This window comes from Schistocerca americana, chromosome 11 (assembly GCF_021461395.2).
Source record: "Schistocerca americana isolate TAMUIC-IGC-003095 chromosome 11, iqSchAmer2.1, whole genome shotgun sequence".
Classification (NCBI taxonomy): domain Eukaryota; kingdom Metazoa; phylum Arthropoda; class Insecta; order Orthoptera; family Acrididae; genus Schistocerca; species Schistocerca americana.
Genome location: NC_060129.1, coordinates 53776710 through 53802680, shown reverse-complemented (window position 1 = coordinate 53802680; position 25971 = coordinate 53776710). Strand labels below are relative to the sequence as shown.

The following is a 25971-nucleotide window of genomic DNA, read 5'->3' as shown; positions in this document are numbered from 1 at the left end:
TGTGGCACAACTTGACCAGAAGAAGGGATCGGTTGGTAGGACATGTTCTGAGGCCTCAAGGGATCACCAATTTAGTATTGGAGGGCAGCGTGGAGGGTAAAAATCGTAGAAGGAGACCAAGAGATGAATAGACTAAGCAGATTCAGAAGGGTGTAGGTTGTAGTAGGTACTGGGAGATGAAGAAGCTAGCACTGGATAGAGTAGCATGGAGAGCTGCATCAAACCAGTCTCAGGACTGAAGACCACAAGAACAACATCGGTCATAGGATGGCATTCATATATCATACAACCTTTACAGCGGCTTTGATGACCACCAGTACAGTATGTCGGCCCCATACAATGTCACCCCAAAACAGCAGGGAACCTCCGCTTCGCTGCAATCGCTGGACAGTGTGTCTGAGGCGTTCAGCCTGACAGGGTTGCCTCCAAACTCGTCTGACGATTGTCTGCTTGAAGGCATATACGACACTCATTGGTGTGGTCCATTCAGAATGTTGTTGGTCCCATTTGTACCGCACTGCATGGTGTCGTGGTTGCAAAGATGGACCTCATCATGGACATCAGGAGTGAAGTTGCGCATCATGCAGCTATTGTGCACCATTTGAGTCGTAACACGACGTCCTGTGGTTGTACGAAAAGCATTATTCAACATGGTGGCGTTGCTGTCAGGGTTCCTCCGAGCCGTAATCCGTAGGTAGAGGTCACCTACTGCAGTAATAGCCCTAGGGCGGCCTGAGCGGAACATGTCATCGACAGTTCCTGTCTCTCTGTATCTCCTCCAAGTCTGAACAACATCGCTTTGGTTTACTCCGAGACGCCTGGACATTGCCCTTGTTGAGAGCCCTTCCTGGCACAAAGTAACAATGCGGACGCGATCGAACCCCAGTATTGACCGTCTAGGCATGGTTGAGCTACAGACAACGCGAGCCATGTACCTCCTTCTTGGTGGAATGACTGTAACTGACAGGCCGTCGGACCCCTACCATGTTATAAGCACTGCTCATGCATGGTTGTTTACAACTTGGGGCGGGTTCAGTGACACCTCTGAGCAGTGAAAGGGACTGTGTCTGTGATACAATATCTACAGTGAACATCTATCTTCAGGAGTTATGGGAACCGGGGTGATGCAAAATTTTTTTCATGTGTGTAGTTATTCTGAGACTTCTTCTGCTATTGCGCCGATGTCAGTCAACAGCACTTCATAACGATCCATTCACTATTGCATACGGATGTCATATGATACATACTGGATGAGAGTAAGGTGGTGGATGGAAGGGGGCGCGAGCAGAGGAAGGAGAGGGGAGTGCGGGACCTTGTAACGTGTCGCCAGTGATCTTCGATATGACACGCACAGATGTAATATGACACAGGCCAGAGAGTGCTGATGGATGCCGAGTCAACGTATTTTGCCAGAATATACACACACTGCCCGTCGGCCTCTAGCCCAACAAGCAAGCTAGCCACAACACATATTCTTACAAAGACAGGTCTCCAACGATGGGATCGACTTTATGTAGGTTAAGGTCCCAGATAAAACACCCAGCATCCATTCACCTTGGTGGACCCTCGTTTGCCAGTAATTAACGAAAAAAATATTTCGAAATTTTGTCTCATGCTCTACAGTAGTAGTATTGTTAAACAGACTCTTGCGATAGCATAACGGTAACTATGCCATACTCACTTGCACAAGATGGAGAATTCGAAACCCGTCAGGTGCTTTGAAACTTTTTATTGTTAAATCTTCATCGAAATGACTTTAATCGTTATTTTTTTCAATTAACCTGAATGAAAGTGATTTTTTCAATTTTTGTTTCTTTATCACGTTACTTTAATCAGTGTATTAATTGTTTCAGGTGTTGTATTTACTTCTTCCTCTCATTCTTTTCACTTCGAATCTTTGTGCATGTGAATTTCATTATTTTTAATTTGTCGATCATAATATTTAAACGCTTTAAAATGTCTTTTTGTCATTCAAAAAAACAAAAGACGAAAAAAACCTTCTCCTATTGACTGTGGTATGGTGTCAAACATATTTTTCGTTACAAGATGCATTACTTTTTTTTGGATGGCAGTTGTCAAATAGACATTTAAAACGTACATTCTTATTGCACTATGGACAAAACAACGCAGATGAAAATTTAAACCAAAGAACGGTTATAAGTAAAACTAATTCTAGCAAAATTAGGAATAACAATAACGAAGGCAATAACATGGACGAGAATATAAGACGATAAAAGGAAAGAAATTAAATCGAAATCAATAAATAACAATAATGAAATTCACATGCACAATTATCCCAAGTGGAAAAAGAATGCTAGGAAGAAAAAGTGAGAACAATTGCAAGAGTGAACATTCTAAATAAAATGACGTTACAAAGGAATAGAAAAATAAATAGTTTCATTTAAAACAATTATTTGAATAAAAATAACGAACAAAATGAATTCAATAAAGATTAAAAAATTGAAGAATTCGAAGTCTGTAACGAGATACCAACCTATTCAAAGCTGTAGTAGAGCTACTCATGAAATTCAGAATTTCTTTTCATCGATCACTCAGAGACGAGGGCCCACCTGTGTGAACGACTACAGGGTGTGATACCTTGGACCATCACTGTATAACGGTTTCAAAAAGTCGAGCCCACTTTTGGAGACATCTTCTAGTTAGTGACTCTTCAGAAGTGTGACCACACGTTGTATCATAGCGGCCACTCCTACCGATTTGCGCACACAACAGAAGCGATACAAAGAGTGCAGACGCGACTGTCGATGACATGTGCCACTCGGTTGTGTAGAATGAACACCGGAAGATCTGTCGGCGTGGAGGCGTGACAGAGAGAAAGCAGCTGTAGTGTTTTGACGTGCCCGCAGCCACACAGTGAATGAAGTTGCCTGATCTGTTGGCGTATCAATGCGTATTTTCCAACATGTCTGCAACGAATGATTTCCATCTCGCAAACATTTAATACGGCACAAAATTGCTACAAATCCGACAGGAATTTCAGCTGTTAGTGAATGTTTGTCCATCTCAGTCAGTTTTTGATCCATGATTGTGAACGGAATTCTGCACAGTGGAAAACTGGAGTAGGACACTTCGCGAAAGTCGGTCCCTCACAGCTGCACCTAAAGCTACACGTCATCCGTTAGCCACACAACGGCACAACTGGACATTAGATGACTGGAGAGTGTAGCACATTCTGACGAGTTTCGACTTTGCCCCTTTTCAAACAATGCAGGCCGTTGATTGGACCGACGGCTCTACGAGGCGTGTAAGCTGCTGCCTGTGGACGGTATAGTTGAGACCAGAGTTGGTTCCGTGAAGTTTTATGGGTGTTTCTCCAAGCGTGGATTGCGGCCATTCAGTTACATTACCTCGAACACGAACAGTGACCTTTATTTCAACATTATCGATACCAAGTGCTTCGCATTCTCCTACACCTTATGATGTTTTCCCAGGGCAGGTCAAGTGCATTCCTGGGTACTTGAACGCTCCGACAGTGTGTCGTACCTCGAATGGTCTGCTACATTACCCGATAGCTGTCCCAGAATACACGTCTGTAGCTGTTTGTGCAATCATCATTCCCGCAGTCTGACAGCTTTTTGGCTCCCAAACATCAATGAGTGTCTCTAGTTTGATCTACTATACTTGAAGACACTCTTGGAATCTATCCCTTGACGAATTGAGGTGGTGCCACACAGTATTGGCTACGTGTTTACTGGGGATCACAAACTTTTTGTTCGGTGCTCTTGAAAGCCTATCAACTTCCTACATTTTTGTTACTGAACAATCATTACTTGTGTTAGTGGAGAGAACGAAGGTCTCTGGAAGATCGACATAGTTTGTACAATGAAGAGCCAAAAGACTGGTATACGTGCCTAATATCGTGTAGAGCCCCCGCAAGCATGCAGAAGGGCCACAGCATGACATGTCATGGACTCGATTAATGTCTGAAATAGCGCTGGAACAAATTGACACCATTAATCCTGCAGGGCTGGCATGGACTTGACTGATATCTGAAGTTGTGGATTCTGTAGGACTGTAAATAAATCTGTTAGAGTACCAGGGAATGGAGATCTCTTAGGAACAGCACATAGCAAGGCATCCCAGATATGCTCAATAATGTTCATGTCAGGGGAGTGTGGTGGCCATCGGAAATGTTTAAACTCAGAAGAGTGTTCCTGTAGCCACTCTGTAGCAATTCGGGACGTGTGGAGTGTCCTTTGTCCTGCTCTAATTGCCCAAGTCCGTCGGAATGCACAGTGGATATGAATGGATGCAGGTGATCAGGCAGGACGCTTACATACGTGTCACCTGCCAGAGAAGTATCTGGACGTGTCAGGGGTCCCATATCACCCCAATTACACACGCCCCACACAATTACAAAGCCTGCACCAGCTTAAACAGTCTCCTGCTGACATGCAGGTCTATGGATTCACGTGGTTGTCTCCATATCTGTACACGTTCATCCACTCGATACAATTTGAAACGAGACTCGTCGGACCAGGCAACACGTTTCCAGTCATCAACAGTCCAGAGACGGTGTTGATGGGCCCAGGCTAGGCATAAAGCCTGCTGTCGTGCAGTCATCAGGTGTAGAAGAGTGGGAATTCGGCTCCGAAAGCCCGTATCGATGATGTTTCAAAAATCCAAATGTGTGTGAGATCTAATGGGACTTAACTGCTAAGGGCATCAGTCCCTAAGCTTACACACTACTTAACATAAATTATCCTAAGGACAAACACACACACCCATGCCCGAGGGAGGACTAGAACCTCCGCTGGGACCAGCCGCACAGGATGATGTTTCGTTGAATGGTTCACACACTGATACTTGTTGATGCCCCAGCATTGAAATCGGCAGCAATTTTCGGAAGGGTTGCACTTGTGTCACGTTGAACGATTCTCTTCAGTCGTCGTTGGTCCCGTTCTTGCAGAATCATTTTCCGGGTGCAGTGATGTCGGAGATTTGATGTTTTACCGGATTCCTGATATTCACGGTACACGTCTAAAATGGTCGTACGGGAAAATCGCCACATCGTCGCTGCCTTGGAGATGCTGTGTCCCAAAGTTCGTGCGCCGACTATAACACCACGTTCAGCAGTAAGCTATCTAATAACTGCGCCTGACACCTGTCTTATATAGGCGTTGCTGACCGCAGTGCCGTATTTTGCCTGTTTACATCTGTCTGTATTCGATTACGCTAGGCTATACCAGTTTCTTTTGCGCTTCAGTGTATTACGGACAGCCAATTACTTATTCGTATGTTCTATTGTCTTCATTCACAAAGAAATCAATAAGATAAAAAGTTATTTCCGCAGCTGTTACAAGAACTTATCGAACGAATTGTGTGTAGTTCTTGTAGCGCAGACATGTATTTTTGTTATGATTTATCTGCCGTATAGAAATCGGTGAAGTGAAGCATCAGTTAGCTGTTACAAGCATTTCTGCTGCCTGCTAGATAGTTTTGTGGGTTGAGAAAATGTTATTGCTACATATTTTACTTTGTCCTATAATATTGGAAGTAAAGAATGTGATAGTGTTAGCGTACAGGACACATAACGTCATACCTCTGGTGAGACAGGCAACACTGTCAGGTTCCGGAAACTGCATTCAACCGGTCTGTAGGTTATGGTACCCTCAAAAGCTTACCAGACTCCTGTTTCTTTCTACGTCTCTCCATTGGAACGTAATTCGATTTGAATTAATTGTGCGATCTTGCCTTCATGAATATGAAATGTGAGGATAATATTGTATATGCATGTGAATTATTTTGGTATTCTTGTTAAGGAATTCCGTTTGAATTCCATCTGAAATGATTTCAATTTGATAAGATTTTTTACAAGACAGGAGAGTAAAGTAATCAACGAAACATAGGTAGAGCTAAATATGTAAGCAAGTCTAGAGGAAATAAGGAATAAACTCCAGAGATCATCAGATGTGGCAGAACGAAAGACTAATAAAAAGTGATTAAGCTCAGGAGTGGGTACCCACCGCGATGTGATTTCACAATACCGGTACACGGAATGTACACCATGTGATCAAAAGTATCCGAACATCTGGCTGAAAATGACTGAATAATTCGTGGCGCCCTCCATTGGTAATGCTGGAATTCGATATGATGTTGGTCCACCCTTAGCCTTGCTGACAGCTTGCACTCTCGCGGGCATATGTTCAAGCAGGTGCTGGAAGGTTTCTTGGGGAATGGCAGCCCATTCTTCATGGACTGCTACACTGAAGTATCGATGTCGGTCGGTGAGGCTTGGCGTGAAGTCGGCGTTCCAAAACATCGCAAAGATGTTCTTTAGGAATCAGGTCTGGACCCCGTGCAGTCCAGTCCATTACAGGGGCGTTATTGTCGTGTAACCACTCCACTACAGGCCGTGCGTTATGAACAGGTGCTCGATCGTATTGAAAAATGCAATCGCCATTCCCGAATTGGTCTTCAACAGTGGGAAGCAAGAAGCTGCTTAAAACATCAATGTAGGCCTGTGCTGTGATAGTGCCACGCAAAACAACAAGGGGTGCAAGCCCCCTCCATGAAAAACACGACCACACCATAACAGCACCGCCTCCGAATTTTACTGTTAGTACTACACACGCTGGCAGATGACGTTCACCAGACATTAGCCATAACCGCACCCTGCCATCCGATCGCCACATGTACCGTGATTCGTCACTCCACACAACGTTTTTCCACTGTTTAATCGATCACTGTTTGCTCGTTACACACTCACCTGACCACATGCGAAGTCCGTGAGTTCCGTGGAGCGCCCCATTCTGCTCTCTCACGATATCTAATGACTACTGAGGTCGCTGATACGGAGTACTTGGCAGTAGGTGGCAGTACAATGCACCGAATATGAAAAACATATGTTTTTTGGTGGTGTCTGGATACTGTAGATCACATAGTATATCGTCCAATATTTGAAAAAAAAGTAAACTTGAAAATCTGTCAGAATCTTTTTCAATGCGTATATACACCTTCTTAAATAAACTGTCAACTGCATGATGTGCATATCAATTATATTAAATTTTACAGTTCTTTCTGGTATATGGAATCCATACGACATTTCAAGGACTGCCAATTGAAACATCGTGGCTTGTGAGATTGGAGCATCATTTAAAACAATGAAGACTATTAACCTTCATTTATTAAAAAGTAAATACACTGTACTTCCTTACTTCAGCTGTACATAAGGTGCTATGCTAGGCCACTATCCGTGCACAACCATTGCTGAAGTACGTGTTGATCAGCCACGGCCCCATGCTGAACCTGTTAACAACGTAAGCAGAAGTGTTTACAATGACGAATACGTAGTAACATTTCCCCTTAATAAAACAACAGATATTGGAATGGATTTTAAAAGTCGAAACTGAAACTACTACTGTAAAGTTCGAGCACATACGTAGTAATTATCAATGGAGTTCTATACCACAGAATTAAACGACTTTATTTGGAAAAGTTTACCGACGAGGCTCAGTGTGCGACATTGAGCTCGCATCCGTGATCACAGCCTTTTGAATCCCAACTATGGCATCCAGATTCAGTTTTTCACCGGTTTCTCTGAATCTCTTAGGGAAACTGCAGGCAAGGACACAGCCGATTTGCTACCTCTTGTTTCTTTTTAATGAACATTCTTCTGACTGGCTTGATGCGGCCCGCCACGAATTCTTTTCCTGTGCCATCCTCTTCATCTCAGAGTAGCACTTGCCACGTATGTGCTCAACTGTTTGCTAGAAGTATTCCAGTCCCTCTAGTCTCCTCTAGTCTCCTCTAGTACCATGGAAGCCATTTACTTATCTCTTAACAGATGTCCTATCATCTTGTCTCTTCTTCCTGTCAGTGTTTCCCACATATTCCTTTCGTCTCCGATTCTGTGCAGTACCTCTACCTAATTTTCAACAATCGTCTGTAGCGCCACATTTAAAATGCTTCGATTCTCTTCTGTTCCAGTTTTCCCACAGTCCAAGTTTAACTTTCATGCAACGCTGTGCTCCAAACGTACATTCTCAGAAATTTCCACCTCAAATTGAGCGCTATTTTTGATACTAGTAGATTTCTCTTGGTCGGAAAAGCCCTTTTTGCGTGTGCTTGTCTGCTTTTGATGTCCTCCTTGCTCCATCCGTTATTGGTTACTTTACCAGAATTCATTTACTTCGTGACCATTAATCCTGATGTTAAGTTTCTCGCTGTTTTAATTTCTGCCACTTATCGTTACTTTCGTCTGTCTTCGATTTACTCTCAATCCACATTCTGTACTCATTAAACTGCTCATTCCATTCAGCATACGCTGCAATTCTTCTGCACTTTAACTCTGGATACCAATCTCATTCCATCATTGATATCCTTTCAACTAGAATATTAACCCCCTCACCGCCCCCCCCCCCCCCCCCCGCGAACCTCTCTTTTATTTCAATCAGTACTTCTTGCTTATGCAGATTAAACAGTAGGGGTGATAGATAACATCCCTGTCTTCCACCCCTTTTAAAAGAAGCACTTCGTTCTTGGTCGTCCACTCTCATTATTCCCTCCCGGCTCTTTCATATATTGTACATTACCCGTCTCTCCCTATAGCTTAACCCTATTTTTCTCAGAATTTCGAACATCTGGCACCACTTTACATTGTCAAATGTTATTTCCAAGTCTACAAATCCTATGAAAGCGCCGTGATTTTTCTTTAGTCTTGCTTCCATTATCAACCGCAACGTGAGAATTGCCTCTCTGGGGCCTTTGTAAGGTGTCCGCATTTTTCGGACCTTACATAAGCTTCATACATATGATACAGAATAAAATCCCCAGAAAATATCTCTATATTTTCAACAGGAAGTCATTTGGCAATCTCATGTACTGAATAACAAAACGATGTCTACCCTTATAACGACATGGCCATGCCCAAATGAGATAAAGTGAACGGAGTTTGGAGAGCAGTGCAAGTGGCTAATGGCATTGGGAAACCCAATTAACATTAACAAAAGAAGGCCCAACTGCAGTGCAGAAGGAAATAAGGTGAGTACAATATACACTCCTGGAAATGGAAAAAAGAACACATTGACACCGGTGTGTCAGACCCACCATACTTGCTCCGGACACTGCGAGAGGGCTGTACAAGCAATGATCACACGCACGGCACAGCGGACACACCAGGAACCGCGGTGTTGGCCGTCGAATGGCGCTAGCTGCGCAGCATTTGTGCACCGCCGCCGTCAGTGTCAGCCAGTTTGCCGTGGCATACGGAGCTCCATCGCAGTCTTTAACACTGGTAGCATGCCGCGACAGCGTGGACGTGAACCGTATGTGCAGTTGACGGACTTTGAGCGAGGGCGTATAGTGGGCATGTGGGAGGCCGGGTGGACGTACCGCCGAATTGCTCAACACGTGGGGCGTGAGGTCTCCACAGTACATCGATGTTGTCGCCAGTGGTCGGCGGAAGGTGCACGTGCCCGTCGACCTGGGACCGGACCGCAGCGACGCATGGATGCACGCCAAGACTGTAGGATCCTACGCAGTGCCGTACGGGACCGCACCGCCACTTCCCAGCAAATTAGGGACACTGTTGCTCCTGGGGTATCGGCGAGGACCATTCGCAACCGTCTCCATGAAGCTGGGCTACAGTCCCGCACACCGTTAGGCCGTCTTCCGCTCACGCCCCAACATCGTGCAGCCCGCCTCCAGTGGTGTCGCGACAGGCGTGAATAGAGGGACGAATGGAGACGTGTCGTCTTCAGCGATGAGAGTCGCTTCTGCCTTGGTGCCAATGATGGTCGTATGCGTGTTTGGCGCCGTGCACGTGAGCGCCACAATCAGGACTGCATACGACCGAGGCACACAGGGCCAACACCCGGCATCATGGTGTGGGGATCGATCTCCTACACTGGCCGTACACCACTGGTGATCGTCGAGGGGACACTGAATAGTGCATGGTACATCCAAACCGTCATCGAACCCATCGTTCTACCATTCCTAGACCGGCAAGGGAACTTGCTGTTCCAACAGGACAATGCACGTCCGCATGTATCCCATGCCACCCAACGTGCTCTAGAAGGTGTAAGTCAACTACCCTGGCCAGCAAGATCTCCGGATCTGTCCCCCATTGAGCATGTTTGGGACTGGATGAAGCGTCGTCTCACGCAGTCTGCACGTCCAGCACGAACGCTGGTCCAACTGAGGCGCCAGGTGGAAATGGCATGGCAAGCCGTTCCACAGGACTACATCCAGCATCTCTACGATCGTCTCCATGGGAGAATAGCAGCCTGCATTGCTGCGAAAGGTGGATATACACTGTACTAGTGCCGACATTGTGCATACTCTGTTGCCTGTGTCTATGTGCCTGTGGTTCTGTCAGTGTGATCATGTGATGTATCTGACCCCAGGAATGTGTCAATAAAGTTTCCCCGTCCTGGGACAATGAATTCACGGTGTTCTTATTTCAATTTCCAGGAGTGTAGTACTTTTTAGAATAAACACAGCCGAGACTGTGGGTAAATTGTGATACTACATTAACGAGGATAGCAGGGACCCAAGCAAGAAAAATAAGAATTCACATATAACGAGGAAGCAGTTGGCTAAAGCGATACTGTGTGACGTAGTAGAACCGCGGTGGGGAGAGTAACGTCATATAAAAGAATTTTGAGAATTAAGTTAACACACAGAGAGCTCTGGTCTCGTGATGGGATACTCACATGCGTGTGGTAAAAGTAGCGAAGACGTTGAGACTCAAACTTTACATTTGCGAAGTGAGGGCGGTATGTTTCACGTATCCTGGCGACAAACGTAAAGCGGCAGTGCATATTCCTGCGGGAATTTCTGGGGGCTGAGATTTGTGCATGTCGCTCCAGCCCATAGCGAGTGTGAAATTGCCATTAATTTCGACTAGGGAACATTTAACATTGTACGGAACGGAGGGAAGTTAAGACTGATTGAATTCAGTCAAGGCCCGAGTAGGGAATTAGCGTTTCAGATCCAGCACGGAGGCAACGCCGCCACTGTTTTCGATCGGTAATGTACCAACACGCTTTAGGCGAGTTAAAATGTTGAGTCGATATTTGCTCACTCCAACCTGCATACGTTTCGAATATAGACATTCAAGAGTACGCGATAGTTTTGATTAGTTCAAAAGATAGAGTTCATTCTCCACCAACTTAGCCCATTGCTCATGTACAACAAGGTAGATGTAAATATCGTTGATAAACGTTTAATTGTTTCACTTGTCATAATATTTTCATATATAGAGATAAAGTTTTAATGATCACATATTCAATGTCTACATGGTAATTGACCTGTTGGGAGTTGAAAGTAATTAAATCTTTTTGTATTTACCATATGAACCTTGAAAGGTTTGATAAATTAAAATGTAGAATGAGAAAGGGAGAGGTTGTGTTATCATTTCAGGATAAATCTTAAACTTGTCATATATAGTAACTTGTGTATTCTTGTAACGTCACAGTGGCATTTTAATTAATTTTAGAAAGGACCAAAATTTGCCGCTATGTGGTGTGCCTTTTTGCCACCCTGGGCTTGAGATGACAGTTAAGATCGTGCCGGTACAAACTCCCGTTACTAGATGGACGTTTCTAGTACGCAAGGACTGCTTTGTGGAGATTCCCGGAAGCGCGCGCCGCACCCGCGCCGGATTTGCAGAGGTCGGTCTGCGCGGCCCGCAGCTGGGGGCACTGTTTGGTTTTCTGCGCATTACGCGAGAACTATGAAGAGCGATGCGGCAGTGGATTGTGGTCTGCAATGTGCACCTTCTGAAAGATCGATGTTTATTTCAAGTCACGAGACGCAAAAGCTGTAGCAACGTCAAAATCGGTTACTATCACGAATACTGAAAGATTAATAAAGATAGTAAACAACTTACAGGGACGAGCAGCCACTCATTAAAAACGTTTCGTCATAGCGGATCGAATGCCGTAGTCGTACGTTAAGATTCATAAATAATTAAGCGCGTAAAGAGCAATAAACAAAGTTTGATGGGAAACTGTTTACAAAATCATAATCATCATCATCATCATTTAAGACTGATTATACCTTTCAGCGTTCAGTCTGGAGCATAGTCCCCCTTATAACATTGGTGCCTCTTCTGATGTTAAGCCTATTACTTCAAAATCATTCTTAACCGAATCCAGGTACCTTCTCCTCGGTCTACCCCGACTCCTCCTACCCTCTATTGCTGAACCCATGAGTCTCTTGGGTAACCTTGCTTCTCCCATGCGTATAACATGACCCCACCATCTAAGCCTGTTCGCCCTGACTGCTACATCTTTAAAGTTCATTCCCAGTTTTTCTTTGATTTCCTCATTGTGGACACCCTCCTGCCTTTGTTCCCATCTACTAGTACCTGCAACCATCCTAGCTACTTTCATATCCGTAACCTCAACCTTATTGATAAGGTAACCTGAATCCACCCAGCCTTCGCTCCCATACAACAAAGTTGGTCGAAAGATTGAACAGTGCACAGATAACTTAGTCTTGCTACTGACTTCCTTCTTGCAGAAGAGAGTAGATCGTAGCTGAGCGCTCACTGCATTAGCTTTGCTACATCTCGCTTCCAGTTCTTTCACTACGTCACCATCACTGTTCATAAAATTCAATAGAAAATTCATGACGTAAAGAACGGCACTATATAATATTTTGGGTGGCATCACACGTATTTTAAACTAGTTAAGTTATACTACACACTTAACTTGCAATAGTTATCATTGTTTGCAAATTATTATTAACATTTATCGCCCACAATTAATTAATTTTTATAGATATGAAGATTTTGAGCATCGCAATGTGTAGATCGCTGTTGATTACGTCTACAAACGGTGCCACATGCAGTCCTATGTTAAAACTTTGCAGCACAGATGTTAACACACAAATTTGCGCCAAGTGGCGAATGTTTGCAAAAACTGAAACTTGATTTACGGGCGATAGAATAATCCCTGAAATTAATGTAACATAGTATTTTAGACGTACTTTTTAGCGCGGTTCCGATGGTGTACTTATTTCTGTCGAGGAACGTATGTATCAAAATTTGTAACCTAAACTGGTGATACTGGTACTTGCATTGCCAGGTGGGTTGACGTCCGAGCCTATATAAGCTAGTGGCCATCTTGGCCAGAGTTCAGTCGTTGTGTAGCCGCCCTTTTTCTGTTTTCGCATTTTCGTCTACTACGTGAAAGTCTGATTTCGTTTTTTACACATTGACTGTCATTGTAGGGTTTTACTTTTATTTAATATTGTCCTAGCTAACTATCAATTTCACCACTTTTAAAACCCAATGTTAAACGTGGGTCACTACACTTATAGTCTTCCCAACTCTGAGAGAAAAAATCTTTAGTAGCTTTACTACCAATGTTTACAGACGACGATACTTTAACATTTCGTTCAATTGTTTTAGTTACGAATCGCTAGTTTGTTCTTGGCATAGATCACGTAACCTTAACGTTTGTTAATCTAACTTAAATTAATGTTAAAGACTTGTATTATGTTTCAAATTAACAACGTTTATTGACAAGAATTATTAATAAATAGGTCCACTCATACGATCTCATTCAAACAAGTGCTTTAATTAGATGTCTAAGTAGGATTCCCACTAGCATCAGAGATGTTAGATAATATCCTGTCATTTTCGGTAAATAAGTTATTTCTATTTAATATACGCAAACTGTCATTAACTATGATCACCAGTCGCGTGAAGCTAAAGTTTCCCACTATCACAATTCAAAGTCTGAATCCGGTTATAGTTTTCCATTCAGTAAAGCGATTAAATATTCACATGAATTGACATTAAAGGCAAAGAGATTACTATTCACCTTCCCGTTTATCTAATCTGATAAAAGTCCAAATTAAAGTCTTGAATTGACAATCCTCAAAAACAATCTCCTCACGATCTATTCTTGATGCCCGTTTAATAAAGTCCCAATTGTTGTTCTCTAAAGCTGTACGTCCTAAATAAGTTCCGAACTAGAACAGACTAGAGACTGGAGTATCGTAATTACAACGTATGACTATTTATACGTGCATAAATACAGTCTTTGGTGTCCCAGGCCTACGTTCTATGACTATAATATTGATTTTCTTACGTATTGGAATAACTAATATTTTAATATTTTCTACTGTTTCTCCCCGATCACATGTTTCTAAAATTTATAATTAAATTTTCCTTTTCTTTTCTTTTGCTTTCTATACTAGATATTTCCCTCTATTTGTTTTTTATTTGTTTTTCGTAACTACTACTTGTGGAGGGACTTGGGTCATTTTGTGAATTGATATTTTAAGGACATGGGAGCTAATTTGGGAGCTATTTTTGTATTTTCAACACCGAGAGGCGCTGTAGGTGTTACAGTTAGTCAGTCGTTTTGGAGGGTGGGTGGCGAGCAAGCCCCACTTGAGGGTGGCCCATGTGGTCGTTTGAGAATCCTTTTCCGCGCCGATTTATTTCGACAAAGAGTATTGTTTAATAGTGCAAGTGCTCAAGCATATATTTGGTGAACTGGAAGTGCTACGATTATTTGTGTGAGTGCGATTTACGAGGTGCGCATCGTCGTAAGTGAACATGTGGTGAACTATGATTTCGCGCCAAAACTGTTAGAACAAAGAGGACAGTGGGACTTGTGGTTCTGTTCGAATTGATTGAATAACTTTCGATTACAGCAGCCCACATTACTGCTATTGGGGGCTAGGAGTCAAATTATTATTAAAAAAAAGCTGTAAACCGTCTCACCAGTGCTAATTTCATTGTGTGAAAGAAAAGGACAACGCCAATAAGTAGTGATTGAACTGTGTCGTGAAAAACTGATTTTTGTATAATAGTCGCCAAATTCTCGTTCCATAGCATAAACTGTACTTATGTCTGAGTGAATAATTAATTCAAAATTTATAACAAATGCGCGGCTGTGGAAGTGTACTAATGCACCAAGTGTGGAAATCATCCACTGAGACTTACGTGAGAGCCAAAATTTAAATAACATTTTTAACCAACATTTGTATATGCAGCATTTCGTGGGAAAACGCTGAAACCGCACTTCTTTATTATTTTACCTCCCTGTCGCAAGATACATTATCCATTGGCGTGTAAAATACGTTATCCACTTGCATAAAACTGTAAGACATGTCAGCGACCTTACAAATGGCTTACCCTGCCGGGATACTGAATAAACAGCATTCGGCTGAGATATAAAATACAGGATTTTGAATTAACAGCATTCTGATAGTCTATTGAGGGTAAACAAAAAGCTAATTCAAAATGGAGAAAAATAGTTTTCATTGAAATGTGACTCAACTGTGTAGTAGTAAAAAAGTTAAGTAAATAAGTGTAGATAGATGTGTATTTGTGTATGTTTTAATTGCTGGCGCAATACATTGTTCTATACGGTTGTGTTGAGTTCTGTCTCAAAACCAGTAACAAAAAAGGCTAAAGGAAAGACGAGCGAACGTATTGAATATAGGACTGCGTGAATCATATTTTGGGGTAGAGTCAAGTCGTATAATCTGATGTTAACGCGTAGTAAGGTTCGAAATACTAACCAACAGCAACGCTAAGAGGAACGATCAAAAATGACAGAAAACAGTAGGTCAAGGTAGAGAGAAGTCATGGCAGACCTTGATAGGATCGAGTTGGACACGCAACAGCCAGATCAGCGTGAACAACACGAAACAGAGGACGTAGAAATACCGAATGAGACCGAAAATGTAGCACATGGTGTTCAATGTGGTCAAAGAAATGGACAGGAGGACAGCATTGCACATTATTCAGATGTAGAATCCGTTGACAGTAATTTACAGTTTGTAGAACCGAACGTGAACATATTGAATCAGACAGGTTTGCAACCACATGGAAGAACGAGTGTTAATGCACCTACACTGTGTTCAGAAGAGAAGGAAACGATTCACGAAAAACGAGAGAGGGAATGGTTACATCAAATGGCAACGGGCGAAAATTATGTAGGAGTGGAAAACGCCAACATATGTGGTATGTAGCAGCGGTTATTACAACAATCTCAGGAATCAAACAAACGTTTATTACAATAATCTCAAGAAACCGAAAAGCGTTTAGAAGGGCGCATAACCCAAGGACAAAAAGAATTAGCAGGGCATTTAGAAGGGGCATAACTCAAGGCAAAAAGAGTTAGAAGGGCACATAGCAGTGGGGCTGAGAGAAACTAACAAATAAATAGAAAAAACCAAGGTCAGTTAGACCGAATTCGAACTGAAGCTCAAGAAGCACAAATTACGCTTCAAACGCTTGTTACAGGGCACACACAAATGAGAACAGACATTGACACTGTCCCACTGTTACATGAAGATACACAACAAAGTGTCAAAAAAGTTAAACTACACGTCGAAGCCTTTGCCATCAGAGCGTCGACGAAAGCGACACATATCATTGCTAAAACGATGTCTCACAAAAGAACAACGAAAGCTGCATTTAGGAAATTCGATGCTCGTATTTTAAAGATACAAGAGAAAAACGTACATCAATTTCAACGGCTCAGAAAGGAAGTTTTGCATTCAAAAGAAAGTCGAGGAGACGCGGAAAGCGTTAGTGGGGAGTCGAAAACGACGACAGAATCTTCGTTATGTTTGTAGATAATACTGTGAAGACGGCAAATTCAACAGCCGCCCATAATACGACAGAACGAGGATGCGAATGTACAGGTGAAGTGAGACAGAAAGGCATATGTGAATGTCAGTCCGAAAACGTAAACAGAGATCGGGAAATTAGTCCAAAACAACATATCCCAGAAGAATACGGTAACAGTAGGGAACAATGTGGTTTGCGACCACTTGCTCAAGAGAGAATAGCAGGTCAGTTGAGAATGAGGGTTGCAGCAAGGTTACGTACATCAAGCACAAAGCGTGACATACTCAGACCAAGCAATAGCGACACATTACGCAACACCACAACATGTAGGATAAATACCAATGGGTTACAGTGCAGTGTCTCACGAGCCAGAATTGCTTACAAGACAAGATACAGAGCCGGTAGTGGGTGTTATGCACACATATTGCGCAATGAAACCTGCAAGTGATTCTGCGGCACAATTGTCACAGAATGAGCCCAATTACACATGTTTGCGTAAATTTTATGCAAACATAGAACAGAATTCGAGTTTTCAAAACACAGAAGGTATGATGTCACAGAGCGAAGCAAGAAATTATGATGGTAACCACTTTCATACAGCGCGCAATAACCTGCACTATAAGGAAGATGGTCTACATCCTCGCACATTTATTGATCAGTTCAAAGTAGGAATACCAGCACATTGGCCTGTGAAACATAAACTAGATTTCATTTGTGCACACATGGAAGGAAGTATAGTCGAAACCATGCATAAAACAGTAGAAACTTGCAATTCGTATGGTTCGTTTCGAGCAGTCTTTATAGCTAGATGTTGGTCACCTGTGGCGCAAAAGAGAATAAAGTACGGTCTATTGCAAAATGTCTCATTTGAAAACTCGCAAGAGAGAACTGCGGTCTAACGCTTTGAGAATATGGCGAAAAGAAATCAATGTTTAGACAGCCCATATAGCGATAGAGATTTGATACAGATATGCAAAACTAAATTACCAATTAAATGTCAACAAGCACTGATAGGACGTGAGGGCGATAATTTTGAAACCTTTGAAGGTGTTTTGCTAGAGGTTGAGTTCATGTATGAAAATGACGCTCCAAGACGTCGTGAGTCAGGACAGAATAACTTTTAAAGGACAAGCAATAAAGAGACTAGTAATGGTAACAAGGGTAGATCGGTAATGGGATTGAATTCCAGACGAAATGGAAATACTTAAATAAGTAGGAGTAGTGGAAATACGGGACCACAACGTAATGGGTATGGTTTTAACAATAATAATAATAATTGGAACAGGACATATGTGGACGAGAATAGGAATGGAAATTGGGGACTTCGGGAAAACCGACAGACTGATTTTAATCAGCGATCGCCAGGTCAATGGAGAGAAAGTAGATGTGGAGGTGGTGCAAGAACGCAACTACAGCCAAATACGTCAGGTAATTACAGGAGAAATGAACCACAGAGGGAGGTTGAATTACGTCCACCAAACCCAGGGAAGCATGTAGAATGACAGACGTCAGGTATTGCGGGGGTTCAAGGGGCTGTTCCGCTGGAAAGCGAAAGATTCGCGCCCTGCTATTGGGATGAAGAAGGTATCGGGATTCATACAGCCATGCAAGGCTCTGCCACTGTTGCACTGCCCAGTGCTGAACATTCCAGGCGAAGTCGTCAGTGTCGTGCTGTTCATATTAGCACAAGCATGGGCCGTCGGCTGTGGAGGCCCATCGTTAGGAGTGTTCGGTGCACTGTGAGTTCAGACACACTTGTGCCCTGCCCAGCGTTAAAGTCTCGTGTCAGTTCCGCCACAGTTGGCAGCCTGTCCTGTTTTGCCAGTCCGCCCAGCCTACTACATCCCACATCTGTAATGAGAGGTGGCGACCCAACCCTACGACGTCTGGACGTGGTTTGTCCTTGGCGTTGAAGACATTCACCACAGCTCTCCTTGCGGTTTTTGAAATGCTCGTACCTAACCTCCACGCCATCGCAGTCTGCCCTCGGTCAAACTCAGACATAGCGCGCGCCTTCACAATTGTACACACAGACAGCACACTCATTGATACCACATGCACCGTACGTGTGTCTGATCAGCAGGCATATCTCGCCTGCTGACGCCGCTATCGCCTGGATGGATTTATATCGATAGTAGGCCATTATGTTCTGGCTGATCAGTGTAGGTACGAGTAGAATAACTGAGAAAAATCTTTCTGTAATGGAACAAATATTATCGGCCGGAGTGGCCGAGCGGTTCTAGGCGCTACAGTCTGGAACCGCGCGACCGCTACGTCGCAGGTCCGAATCCTGCCACAGGCATGGATGTGTGTGGTGTCCTTAGGTTGTAAGTAGGCTGTGGCTGTTTATGTTTTCTTATTGGCAACGTTACGTAGCGCTCTGTATGAAAATCACTGGCTGTGCTGTGTGCAGTCGGTGGCTAGTTTGCATTGTTGTCTGCAATTGTAGTGTTGGGCAGCTGGATGTTAACAGCACATAGCGTTGCGCAGTTGGAGGTGAGCCGCCAGCAGTGGTGGATTTGGGGAGAGAGATGGCGGAGTTTTGAAATTTGTAATACTGGATATCATGAACTGCTATGTATATTATGATTTTTCAACACTATTAAGGTAAATACATTGTTTGTTCTCTATCAAAATCTTTCATTTGCTAACTATGCCTATCAGTAGTTAGTGCCTTCCGTAGTTTGAATCTTTTATTTAGCTGGCAGTAGTGGTGCTCGCTGTATTGCAGTAGTTCGAGTAACGAAGTTTTTTGTGAGGTAAGTGATTTGTGAAAGGTATAGGTTAATGTTAGTCCGGGCCACTCTTTTGTAGGGATTATTGAAAGTCAGATTGCGTTGCGCTAAAAATATTGTGTGTCAGTTTAAGCCCAGTCACGTATATAAATTTTCAAAAGGGGATGTTTCATATGGCGACCCTGCCAGGATACCTCACTGGAATCTTCTGATTTTTTCTTGTAGTTTGTGTAATTAGTGTAGCTATTGTTTATTGCTGGTGCATAATTATAGAGAGAATTTCCTTTGTAGTTGCAGTCTTTCATTGTTGTACAGTAAAACAGGTGTGGCACGCATGTAGATTTGCACCAAGTATTTCGCAGCTGCTATTAAGTAGATATTATTTTCAGTGGTATGTTAATGTGTTCTCTTATTTTTGCTCTTCAAATTGTGTTTTTCTGTGTTATCGTGTGAAATATTGTGACAATAATGGCGTGTGAAAAACGTTATACTAGGCTCCAAAGTAAACCGAGAAATGACAGTGAAGATGAAAGCAGTGTGTTAGCGCTACCATGTAATGAATTAACTAATGTTCAACATAGTAATTTGGTAATTGTGCATAGGGAAATTTAGCGGGCGGCAAACAATGGCATAGGCAGTGAAACAATTAGTGAACAGGGAAGCATTATCGATCGATCGGTCGGCAACAGCTCGCCTCAGGAATTGGGAATGACAGGACACAATTTTGCAAATTCTGTAGATTCAGGTTTTGCATCCTCACCGTTTTCTCAAATAAGTCAAGACACATTTTCTGATTGTCAAAATGTGAATGTTGCCGGTGCAAATGCTCTGCCGAAAAGTGTAGAGGAACAGATTCCAGACACTAATGCATTGTTATTACAGCTAATGCAACAAATGGAACAAAATCAGAGACAAACATAGCAAAAGCTTCAAACGTTGGACACAATGGAACAACACTAGAGACAAACACAGCAAAAGCTTCAAAAGTTAGACACAATGGAACAAAATCTTCAAAAGTTAGACACAATGGAAGAACACCAGAGACAAACACAGCAACAGTTAGATGCAATGGAACAAAATCTTCACACCACGCTTGAACACACACGTGAAGATTTAACTACTGAGTTACATAAAACCGAATCGAAATGTCAAAAAGTCTGTAACGACGTAAAAACACAAATTTGTGAGCATTTTCAACCTATTTTTTTGCGGCGTGAAAATGCGTTACAGAATCACGAAGCAGCCATAAAAGAACTGCAAATTATCGTTCATGAAAATCATGAGACCTTGCAAGCTAAAATTGACTCAGTTGCATCTACCGATTCGGTTACGCAACTTGCAAAAACTCAGGAAAACTTAAAGGACACAGTAGAAAGACACATGGAGGAAATTAGTTCACTATCAGAGAAAGTAGTTGAACTTTTGAATCAGCTAAATAATTTATCTACGAAGGTAGATGATAATCTGAATGACACAAAACCAGTAGTCTTTAATGACACAGAAGAGTGCGAACAAATTAGGAAATTCAAACAAAATCAGAATCAAATTAATACGCAACACCAAAGAGAAATCCGAGAAGTACAAGATCAGCTGACACAAGTAATACAAAAATTACATATTTCAGAGGACACTCGCGCTCCAACACGGGAAGAGGGACTCAGAAATACGGAACAACCACAAAATAATAACACCGGACACTTTGGAAATTATGAAAGAAATTGGCAAGGCACACCGAATTTTGAGATGGAACCGCTGAAACGGAGTAACAATGACCGACATGTGACTCGCCGACATTATGATTTTGACTATAATCTGTTCATTACTACACGTAAATTCAAAACATTTAAGAATTCTGGCAACGACATTCATCCACAACCAAGGCTCCATCAATTCTCTCATTGTTTTCCTCCCAACTGGTCATTACAGCACAGATTAGAATTTATGTGTGGCTACTTGGAGAATGAACCAGCTGTAAGAATGCGATCGGTCATTCACGATTGTCACAGTGAAGGAGAATTTTATCATGCCTTCCTCTCAGCGTATTGGTCTCAAGCTACACAAGACCGAGTAAAACATAGCATCATAATGATGAAACGTTTCGAACAATCTGAATTTTCCAGTCTTGTGAAATATTTTGAAGACATATTGCATAAGAATCAATATCTTTCAAATCCATACAGCCATTCAGAACTCATCCGCATTTGCTTAATCAAATTACCTGAACATTTACGACATATTATTTTAGCAGGACGTTGGAAAGACGACATTGAAGCTTTTCAGGGGCTCTTACAAGAACTGGAAATTGACACTGACAATCGCGGAACGCGAAAACAGGAAAACAATCACTACAGGTCACATCCGTCACAATTCCGTGACGACAGAAACAATAACTGGACACGACAAGTCTATTCTTACAACGCAAATCGTGACCAAAACAGACGCCAACCATATGACAACCACTGGCAGAGTAATAATAGTTACAGAGAAAGATCGCATTTCAGTAGTAATGAATATGACAGAGATTACCATAGAAACGGACAATATGGGAACAAAAACAATTATTATCAAGGGAGACAGAATAACTTTAGACGCAACGGTCCAGCGCGCAGTTACGATTCAGGGAGAAATTCTCCACCACGTGACCGACAAGAAAGAAACTATGGGATCTGCCGACATGACGACAGGCGATATAATCGTAACAACAGACCAGAATTTAATCAGAACTGGCGGGTTTCAAACAGGGCAGGGCCCTCTCGACAACGTGAACTTGTAGATGTTACACCTCCAAATCCCAGTAACGACGTGCGGCAACAAAGAGACAGACAATGACTCGCACCGCAGGCAGACACGTGCGCCGGCTGGCTCCGAGAAAAATTACATAGACGCTAACATTGAGAAAAATTTTAGCATTCTTTACCTATGTACCATATACCACATGATAATTCCACTGAAGTTGAAACTCTGCGTACTAGGAAGAGTAAAGGTTAACACCACATTTCATATGTAAAACCGTTTATCGAAAGATAATCTGCTTTTTAACTTTGTCTTTGCCATAAATCCTTTCACTTCACATTTCTTGTATGCATTGTCAGACTTAGAAACTGTTACCATGCAACAATGTTTGAAGTTAAATATCCAATCAAGAACCAAGAGAACTTATTTAAACAGATATTACGAATGCATTGTTATAGTGAATAGACGTCACAGTGTTATTGTGTGTGTACATTCTTGCTTGTTAGTTGCACGATTACGTAACGACTGTACGGCTTACATACTTGGAACATATACTGGTACTGCTAATGAGATTTTAATGCAACATTTTGGTTTACTTGAAAATACATTCTGGATTTAAAGTACTTTCAGTGAGATACCAGACGACACAGTGGTTAGTTTATGTGACAGCTACACGATTTTATCACGACGCTACTAATTAGTGACAATCTACAATGTTGCTTTTGCAGTGTTTCTGTTTTATATCTGCACAGTTTTCTGTTTTATTCTGGAAAGTAAAACATGTTTTAGTAGTAACTTTTGTGGTACAGCTACAATGAGACAGCCTTTTCCATAGCACAACAATACGTTACAGTACAGTACTTTCTTCATCACAACAATAAGCGTAATAACTACGATATTTATACGCAAAGCATTTCACTTTTGTTTATCATGAAGTAAGTACATTGACTTCTGCAGAACTTAGCTTTCGGAGGACGATAACTACGAGACTTAGACAGAGATTATCTTACAACATGACGCACAGTTTAGCGCTACAGTACACGTATTTGAGTGATTAATTTCGCACTCAAAACATTTATTTTTTTTAGATATTTGAAGTACAATGATACAAGGGTTTTCCGTGATACATTTCATTCCATTGCTGTCATCTGTAACACCTGAGGGTATAATTACATTAATCCTCAGGGGGTACACGCTTACTTTGTGTACCATGTGTGTGGCAAGCACAAGGAGCCCTAGCTAATGTAGTATTTGCTTATACAACTTTACACATCGGTACCATATTTCTCTAACACACAAATTTCACAGCTATCTGATCATTTAACTGAGAGAGACAAACATTTTTTTTACTACGTCAGTGACAGATGTTTATGTAATTACACAGTTGGATAACTTCACACTTACAAAATTGTAGTTTGTCTGTACTTTGTGAACTCTTCATATTTTTTCAGAACCATTGTGATACTATGAGAGCTTTGAATGATGTATTTGGTATGAGATCATGATTTTTAAGGTACGTTTGAGGTAGGTGAAACTATTGAAATGAGCAGAGACTATTTTTTTGGGTTTGAAATTATTGCAGAAAGCTACGACGTTTTTGAGATTTGACTGAGGTGTTATGATGTTATTTTTACGATGACGATGTGTATTACACTGCTGAGGTATGTTTATGGTCAATAAGCTGATGCTATATGAGGAATTTGATTATGCTACGTATCTGTTATGATGAAATATTGAAGAAGTGTCGACAAATATTTATATGTGTAATAAGGTAAGGAGTAATGAATAATGGTTAGGGACTCTGACTTGTGAAAAAGAATGTTGGAAACCAAGAATCGTACTTTAAGAGTTATGAAATGTGTGTAAATGCGTGAATATATCACAATGCCGGCGAAAATTTTTTGGACACTGTTATATTCATAAGATTTTGTATGTACACATTTGCAACGCAAATTCTCGACCCGTGAAATTTTTTATATGAGACAGTCACTGTAGCGAAAACTGCTGTCGTAAATATTTCCGTAAGAAAGTTAAGTGACCACTTGCACGTAACGCGTCGTGGGCACCCAGCTGTGTCAGACGCCTGGAGAAAAAGCCATCAGTGTGTGCCTTTTCAGAGCCACAGGTAGAAAAAAAAGGGAGGCCATTATCCTCGCTATTGACATTCCTTTGTAGAAAGCATCGCAAATATGACATGCTCAAACTTGAAAACATATGATTATACTGAGGAGCTCTTAATTTATGATATTTACTAAAATGCCTGATGAAACAATGAGAAACATTTCACGGCTATTGTCTTGCTAGTTGAGAGAAATGCCGTATGGCTTATTTTATGTATTTATTTACTCATTTTGTTTAATATCTAGTTTCTAGCCACACTGCAGCATTGGTTAAAATAAAATTTAATAGATGTACTAATATAAATATTTTATGCCTACAGATCCAGTAAATAATTTTATGATCTATTCAAAAAAACGAAGGAGCATAAAAAGACATTTCCCTTCACAGGAATTGCATATGGAATTTTCTTTTCAACTACTTGGTAATTTTTTTGGTAGAAGAACTTCTTGTGGGGCACCACTTTAATTACATAGACATTAAGATGTGAATATACACTCCTGGAAATGGAAAAAAGAACACATTGACACCGGTGTGTCAGACCCACCATACTTGCTCCGGACACTGTGAGAGGGCTGTACAAGCAATGATCACACGCACGGCACAGCGGACACACCAGGAACCGCGGTGTTGGCCGTCGAATGGCGCTAGCTGCGCAGCATTTGTGCACCGCCGCCGTCAGTGTCAGCCAGTTTGCCGTGGCATACGGAGCTCCATCGCAGTCTTTAACACTGGTAGCATGCCGTGACAGCGTGGACGTGAACCGTATGTGCAGTTGACGGACTTTGAGCGAGGGCGTATAGTGGGCATGCGGGATGCCGGGTGGACGTGCCGCCGAATTGCTCAACACGTGGGGCGTGAGGTCTCCACAGTACATCGATGTTGTCGCCAGTGGTCGGCGGAAGGTGCACGTGCCCGTCGACCTGGGACTGGACCGCAGCGATGCACGGATGCACGCCAAGACCGTAGGATCCTACGCAGTGCCGTAGGGGACCGCACCGCCACTTCCCAGCATATTAGGGACACTGTTGCTCCTGGGGTATCGGCGAGGACCATTCGCAACCGTCTCCATGAAGCTGGGCTACGGTCCCGCACACCGTTAGGCCGTCTTCCGCTCACGCCCCAACATCGTGCAGCCCGCATCCAGTGGTGTCGTGACAGGCGTGAATGGAGGGACGAATGGAGACGTGTCGTCTTCAGCGATGAGAGTCACTTCTGCCTTGGTGCCAATGATGGTCGTATGCGTGTTTGGTGCCGTGCAGGTGAGCGCCACAATCAGGACTGCATACAACCGAGGCACACAGGGCCAACACCCGGCATCATGGTGTTGGGAGCGATCTCCTACACTGCCCGTACACCACTGGTGATCGTCGAGGGGACACTGAATAGTGCACGGTACATCCAAACCGTCATCGAACCCATCGTTCTACCATTCCTAGACCGGCAAGGGAACTTGCTGTTCCAACAGGACAATGCACGTCCGCATGTATCCCGTGCCACCCAACGTGCTCTAGAAGGTGTAAGTCAACTACCCTGGCCAGCAAGATCTCCGTATCTGTCCCCCATTGAGCATGTTTGGGACTGGATGAAGTGTCGTCTCACGCGGTCTGCACGTCCAGCACGAACGCTGGTCCAACTGAGGCGCCAGGTGGAAATGGCATGGCAAGCCGTTCCACAGGACTACATCCAGCATCTCTACGTTCATCTCCATGGGAGAATAGCAGCCTGCATTGCTGCGAAAGGTGGATATACACTGTACTAGTGCCGACATTGTGCATGCTCTGTTGCCTGTGTCTATGTGCCTGTGGTTCTGTCAGT

At 42.7% G+C, this 25971-nt stretch overlaps 1 long non-coding RNA gene across 1 annotated transcript in view; it reads right to left on the bottom strand.

Annotated features, from left to right (window-relative positions):
- Window positions 1-7149: 7149 nt before the first annotated feature.
- The window catches only part of LOC124553598, a 39518-nt gene continuing 20696 nt past the window's right edge, over window positions 7150-25971 (bottom strand). The window contains exon 3 of the long non-coding RNA XR_006968071.1: window positions 7150-7269. This is a non-coding gene — a long non-coding RNA (uncharacterized LOC124553598). The remainder of the gene's footprint in view (window positions 7270-25971) is intronic.